The sequence below is a fragment of the Tachysurus vachellii genome, chromosome 4 (assembly GCF_030014155.1).
Source record: "Tachysurus vachellii isolate PV-2020 chromosome 4, HZAU_Pvac_v1, whole genome shotgun sequence".
In the NCBI taxonomy this organism is placed as follows: domain Eukaryota; kingdom Metazoa; phylum Chordata; class Actinopteri; order Siluriformes; family Bagridae; genus Tachysurus; species Tachysurus vachellii.
Window position 1 is genome coordinate 99485 of NC_083463.1, and position 7950 is coordinate 107434.

A 7950-nucleotide genomic window follows, 5' to 3' on the forward strand; every position below is an offset into this window, starting at 1 on the left:
AGACACAAAGACATGAATGACAATTCAAAAAGTTGTCATGGTCCTCTAAGGGGTTCAGCAGTCCCACTGGTCACGGGCTGTCCATGCAGATCTATCCCAGCAGAGTGACCACCGAGAGAGAGAGAGAAAGAAAAATATTAGGTATGCTTGTAATCATGTGAAGGTTAAAAAACATTTTGTACAAAGTGCAGACGGGAACTCCAGCAAGACTAGCTATGATATCTTAAAGCTTACTTCTGGCTGCCTGTGGTCTTAGTAAAAGCACTTAAATGTTAAGCAGGAGGAAGTAAGCGTCCACTGTCTAATGTCCTGCACACATAAGCTGGTGTCTCACATCTGACTGAGCTGAAACATATAGCTGTGGGTCATCAAGTCAAGAAGCTTTTATTGTCATTTCAACCACATAAAATAAAGACAGGGCTAAGGACTTGGTAAGCTAGTCTTAGCCACATAAAGTGCATCTGTATAACCTGGTGTACACAGTGCAGGACAAAAGTCAGTGCAGGACAAAAGACACACAAGACAGTGCAGGACAAAAGACAGTGCAGGACAACAAATTACAAGACAATACTAAAAAAAGAGAACACACAAGACAATAAACAAACCGCACCGACCAGTGTACATACTGTATGTTCAACAATAGTGTGTGCAGAAATATATATAATATATATATAGCAGCATAACAGTGGAAGCTAATAACATGTTTATATATAATTGCACCAAGGGGTAGTGTGTGTATATCAGGAGAAAAGCAATGGGCCTAAAACAGAATCTTACGGAACACAGAACATTACCTTAGTATATATTCAGTATGCAGGTTGATCATTTTGAAGTAGAAATAAGTGAAATGAAGTCATTCTCTTGAAGGGGATTAAAACAGTCTAAGTACTGATCAGGAACAGTAATATTATTATCTACAGCATTATTTATCATATTGATGATGTGGGCTTTTCTACAGTTGGTAAATCTCTCTGGAGTAGCAGACAAATGTACGTTTAACACAGTGACGTGGCGAATTGCAAATGCGTCTGAAACATTTTAAATGAAATGAGATAGTGGTCTGAGATCTTCTGATTGAGACACTGACTATATTTTCTATATTTAATCTGAGGGTTAGAACGAGATCAAGAGTGTGATCTCCATTATGAGTGGGTCCTATTATATTCTGGTTAACTTCTACTGAATCTAATATGGAAACAACTGCTGTTCTCAGATGATCTTCTAACTTATCAAAATGAATATTAAAGTCTGCTTTGTCTAAAGAAACATCTGGGTTTGAAATGAAATCTGCAAATTCACAGAGGAATTCAGAATATGGTCCAGGAGGTCTGTAAATAACAATTAGAGGAACTGACTCAGTAGACTTACTGTATTTGTGGCTACATATCTTATGTTACTATGAACAACTTCAAATGAGTTAAATGTGTCTAGATTCTTGCTTGACATCGAGCTTATCATGATGAATAAATGCGACACCTCCTCCCCCGCCTCCTCCCCTGCCTTTTGGATGCGGCTGATGTATATAACTATAACTGGGGAAAAACCTCATTTAATGCGACATACTTGTTTGGTTTAACTCATGTTTCTGTTAAACACAGAACACTAACCTGATCTGTAATCATTTCATTAGCCATAAGAGCTTTAGATGCAAGAGATCTTGTATTTAACAGTCCTAGCTTCAGATCAAAGGAGCTTTGACACAGTCTCTATATTGTGAACCCTGGGTGACGACTCAGTGCAGCTAGCAGATGGTCAGATTAGCCTGCTTGTCTGCGCCCTGGCTCTGGCTCTCACCGATTAACTAGGCATGTTCTAAGACTATGTGCTATACTTAGACTTTTGGACTCCACTGTGTCTTTTTTAATTTTGCTTAAAATGTTCTGTCTTCATCTCAGGAGACAATAACACAATTTTCCACATGTGCCCCTTTTCCACCAAGGCAGTTTGAGTGCTGGTTTGGAGCCAGGGCCTAATTTAGAACCAGTTGGTACGTTGGTTGAAAGCCAATGTTGACATTTGAAATCACCAAAACAAACACGCCCCTAACCCAAATGGGTCCCACCCCTGTATTGATAGCTCCACCCACACATACATACTTAACCCAGGCAACTACTGGAAAGAAATGTGTCTTTATCATAGCTGAAGGGAAGAACAATATGATTGCAGATAAACAAACAAGCAAAAATGACACACAAGCATAATCATGCAAAGGACGGCATGAAGGAATGAAGATCCAAGATGGCGGCGTGAGTACATCGCGAGGCTCAGGGTCTCTCCAGAATCTGCAAATTTGCGGTATTTCTGTTGCTTATCTCACTGGTCACACGGTCACTGGTGAACAAAATGGAGGAGATTCAACTCGGCATCACTCACAGCATGAAACTGTTGAACTGCAACGTGATGATTTTCATGGAAACATGGCTGCACAGCGGCATTCCGGACAACGCTATTGAGCTAGCAGGACCACACACACTCCGGGCGGATAGGACATTAGATGGCTCCGGTAAGACCAGAGGCGGTGGATTGTGCATTTATGTTAACAAAGCTGGGTGCACAAACTCTGTTATTGTTGGGAGACATTGTTCAGCTAACCTGGAGTTTTTCATGGTTAAATGTAGACCATTTTGTCTACTGCGGGAGTTCACTTCCACTATTATAACTGCAGCTTACATTCCCCCCGATGCTGATGCTAAGCTTGCTATGAAAGAACTTTATACGGCCATCAGTAAACAACAGACTGTTCATCCGGAAGCTGCATTTATTGTTGCGGGTGATTTAAATCACTCAAACTTAAAGGCAGTGCTCCCCAAATTTCACCAGCATGTTTCCTGTCACACCAGAGGGAACAAAACCGTTGTGGAACCTGATGCCACTGATGTCATCTTCTTGTATGAGCTTAATGACTTTTATGCTCGTGTTGAGAGAGACAACAGAGAAACTGCCACCAAGCTCAAACCCTCGGCTGACCACCCTCCAATAATACTCTCCTCCACAGATGTCTGCAAAGCACTGAGCCGGATCAGCATACACAAAGCTGCTGGACCAGACAACATCCCTGGACATGTACTCAGGGCATGTGCTGAGCAGCTCGCTGGGGTCTTTACTGACATCTTCAACCTGTCTCTTGCCCAAGCAGCTGTTCCCACTTGCTTTAAATGTACCTCCATTGTGCCAGTGTCAAAACACTCAAGCCCAACGTGCCCGAACGACTACCACCGTGTAGCACTGACACCCATTGTCATGAAGTGCTTTGAGCGGCTGGTCCCAGCACACCTGAAGGACTCTCTACCGCCCACATTGGACTCACCAGTTTGCCTACTGCAGCAATAGGAGCACAGAAGATGCCGTTTCCATGGCACTGCACTCTGTGCTCACACACTTGGACAATAAGAACACTTATGCACGTATGCTGTTTGTTGACTTCAGCTCAGCATTTAACACCATCATTCCATCCAAGTTAATAGCCAAATTAATAGATCTGGGCATTAACACCACAACTTGCAACTGGATTATGGACTTTCTGACCAACAGACCCCAGCAGGTTCGATCAGACTCCATCTGCTCAAACACCATCACACTCAACACTGGTGTACCACAAGGCTGTGTGTTGAGCCCCTTCCTCTACTCCCTCTTCACCTCCGAATGCAGGCCTGTGTATGGATCTAACTCCATCATCAAGTTTGCAGATGACACTACAGTGATCGGTCTCATCACCAACAAATATGAGACTGCCTACAGAGAGGAGATCCAGCACCTAGCCACATGGTGCAATGACATTAACTTGCTCCTTAACACCTCCAAGACAAAGGAGCTCAATATGGACTTCAGGAACTTGAGGCACAGGAGACAAGAGGCACACATGACAACATCCATATCAATGGGATGGCTGTTGAGCGCATTTCCAGTTTCAAGTTCCTGGGGATCCACATCTCAGCGGACCTGTCCTGGACTACCAACACCTCCAGCCTGGTCAAGAAGGCTCACCAGCGCCTCTTTTTCCTGAGGACACTGAGGAAAAATCTCTCTTTTCCTGAGGAAAAATCAGCTTTCCTCGGATATCCTGGTGAACTTCTACCGCTGTGCAATAGAAAGCATCCTGACCAGCTGTGTCACAGTCTGGTATGGGAGCTGCTCTGTTGCAGAGCGCAGGGCATTGCAGCGGGTGGTGAAAACGCATCACAGGGACTCCACTTCCAGCCATGGAGGACATCCAGAAGAAACGCTGTCTGCGTCGAGCTCGCAGCATTCTTAAGGACTCCTCTCATCCCGCCCATAGACTGTTTTCACTTCTACCCTCCAGCAGGCATTTCTGGTGCCTCCAGACCAGGACCAGCCGACTAAAGAACAGCTTTTTCCTAGAGCTGTCTCTTTATTGAACTCTGCCCCTCGCTGATCCTGATTACATCTCCCCCCTCACACTTCGTTATTGCGCTAATGGACTGTTTACACAAATGGACGTTATTGCACTAATGGACTATTACACAAACTATGCTCACTTGCACACTTGCGCTCTCTTTTTGCATTGCTGATCACCATTGCCTTACCATTGTATATACCCACCTGATTTGTGTTTATAGTAACAGCAATATATTATATTAATAGCCATATATTTTGTTTTTAGCACATACAATTCTGTAAATTTCCATTTATACTAATAGCCATCTGCATATTATATTCATAGTACATATTTATCTGTATTTTATGTTCATAGCACATATATATTTACCTGTATATTATATTCATAGTAAATACACATCTGTAAATTACTGTTTATAGCAATAGCCATATATTTTGTTACATCCTTCTGTAAATTTCAGTTATAATTATAGCCATCTGTATATTATGTTCATAGTACTGTACACATCTGTAAATCACTTCATATTACCATTTTATTTAACTTAACTAAGTCTTGTAAAAACTGTATATCCTGCACTTACTGCTATTGCACTCTGGTTAGACATAAACTGCATTTCGTTGCCTTGTACCTGTACATGTGTAATGACAATAAAGTTTAATCTAATCTAATATAATCTAATCTAATATATTAGTTCTGTGTAACAAAGCAAAACCAACATTACTCACCTATCGAGAAGGAAAAAAGCGCCTCAGCGTCTTAAGTAAAGTTGCCTTTTATAATGTACCTTAAGTATACTAATGTTTAATACTCTTTTACTTTACCGCAATATGATCAGTTATCAGCACACATGATAGTAAATAGCTACATGCTAAGGCTAACTTTTTTCTGTGTTAATGATAAAATAACGTTATGTACTTTCTTGATTACAACCTCCGTTTATACAGATTACATGGAGCTGCACGTATACGTTGGATTCGCTCCGTTTGGATGTTAATGTAGGTTTACAAAGCCATGAGCATTAACAGTAAAGCAACATCTCACACCCTAAGATCTACAGCACTGCTCGACTGGTCCCACCATCTCTCAGGGTAAGAGGTAAGTTTACTACAAGACTCTTCTCTGTACTGGCACCAAGGTGGTGGAATGAACTTCCCTAGAGGTCCGGACAGCTGAGTCACTGGCTATTTTCAAGACCTACTTATTCAGGAAACACTTCAACTAGCACTTCTTTCCTTATCTTTTGCATTTATAAAAAAAAAAAAAACAACTTTCATTGTAACTCTGAACAAATGTTTTAAACTCATGGTATCTTAAGTATGTAACTTAGTGAGCCAGCATTAATGTATCCAATGTTAGAGATTTAAGCACTTATGTACGTCGCTCTGCATAAGAGAGTCTGCCAAAGGCTGTAAATGTAAATGTATAGAGAGCAATCAGTACATGCAGATCTTTATGGAACGTTTTTGGATGGATGTCCTGTTCTTGGTGATGTCACTGTGCTGCTGTTTGTTTTTGATGGCCTTTATGCTCTTCTGTGGTACATCAAATGTTTAGAAATTCTTCTAATCAATACTTTTCAAATAGTCAGAAAATTAACTGAAACAGCTGATCTTTATTTGGGGATAATCAGAATCATTTAACTTATGTGAGCTGCATGATTTTTAACACACTTAGGTTCAGAGTTTCTGAACACACTCATGTTGAGTGTTTGATTCTTCTCCTCTCAGTGTGGAGTTTGTATGTTCTTCCTGTGCTTCAGGGGTTTCCTTAAGGTTCTCCAATTTCCTCCCCAGTTTAAATATGTGTTGTAGACTGGAATCTCCAAACAGTGTGTGTGATTGGAGCAGGACAAATGAATAATGTTTTCTTTTTCTTTCCTAAAACGTTTGTTTTCACTTGTTGTTTCTTGCTATTTAACATTAAAGATGGAAAAGATGTGACGATTTATCTTTGGTTTAATTTTCTCTTAATCTGCTTTGTGATGATGTAAAAGTGATACAGTGGTACCCCGCTTATCGACCTTAATTCGTTCCTTAAAACCGGTTGAAATGCGAAAATGTCGAAGAGCGAATGTAATTATCCCATAAGAAATAATGGATACCCAATTAATCTGTTCCTGACCTCCACCGATACCCAATAATTAACAATTTTTGCCCCGTTTTTAGCAGTATTAATACTAAATAATACATAAAATAATACAGGTACATAAATAATATTGTATATAATACAGTAAAAAGTATAAATTAAAAACTTTACAAAAGTAACAAAAAAAATGATTGGACTGTGTGTACTTATGCGTTAAGTCGCAGTGATGGCTTGATGGAGTGGGCGGGAGGAGGCTGAGTGGTGGTGTTAGTTGGAGGAGGATGAGGCCTCACTGCCAGGAGGAGGGGAATCAGCCTCTGGGAATGGAGGTAGTGGAGATTTTTTACCTTCCAACTGAGGGAGAATCACCACTCATGAACACGGAAGGCAAACTATGAGGAGGAGTTTTTTCTCACCGCATTTTCTTAATTCCACTAGGGCCTGGTTGAGGCTCATCACTGGGTGTAGCTGTTTTTCCTGAAGCTGCAGGAATTGGCTTCAAGAATCTATCTAAATTTACCTGCTTCTTTCTCTTTTTCAATAGAGTTTTAAAGTAAGGCATAACAGTGTCATTGACTACACTTATTGCAGAGAAAGACACACTTTTATTTGTATGGAATTTATCAAAAAGAAATTCCAAATCTCTCCACTTTTTGCACAGGTCTTTTAGTTCATCCGTACCTAACGGTAATGTATTCAGTTCCTCCTCCTCATCACCTTGAACTTGGAATTCACCCCTTTCAGAACTTTGCTTTTCTTCCTGTAATTCCTTCAAGTCCTCAGTGGTGAGATCCTCTCGATGTGACTCCACCAACTCCTCCACATCTTGCGAATTCACTTCCAGATGAAGATCTGTGCAGAGACGCAAAATATCTTCCATGACCTTCTCTTCCTGCTCAAACCCCTCAAAGTCTCGCCCTGCAATGACTGAAGGCAGCAACTTCTTCCGTGCCGAGTTGAGAGTCCTGATGGTGACTTCCTTCCATGCCATATCTATCAGTTGAATACACTGATAGATACTGAAGTGGTCTTTCCAGTACTTTTTCAGGGTCAAGTTGCTGGAATTGGTCAAGCTAAAATACTTACGAAACAGGTGTTTCGTGTAGAGTTTTTTAAAGTTCGCTATGACCATCTGATCCATATCCTGAATGAGGGAGGTCATATTTGGTGGCAGATATTTGACTTTAATCCAGTCAAACTCAGCCTCCAACTCATCGCCTAAATCTGGAGGATGTGCTGTTGCATTGTCCAGGACAAGCACGCATTTCAATGGCAAACCTTTCTCCTGGAGATATTTTTTAACCCATGGGGCAAACACTTTCCGTACCCATTCCCCGAATAGTTCACGGTTGACGCAAGCTTGAGGGTTTGCACGCCACAACACTGGAAAACTGTCTTTGCAAACATTGTGCTTTTTGAATGCCCTTGGATTTTCTGAGTGGTAAACTAAAAGGGGCTTGACCTTGCAGTCACCACTTGCATTCGCACAAAGAAGAGTGAGTCTGTCT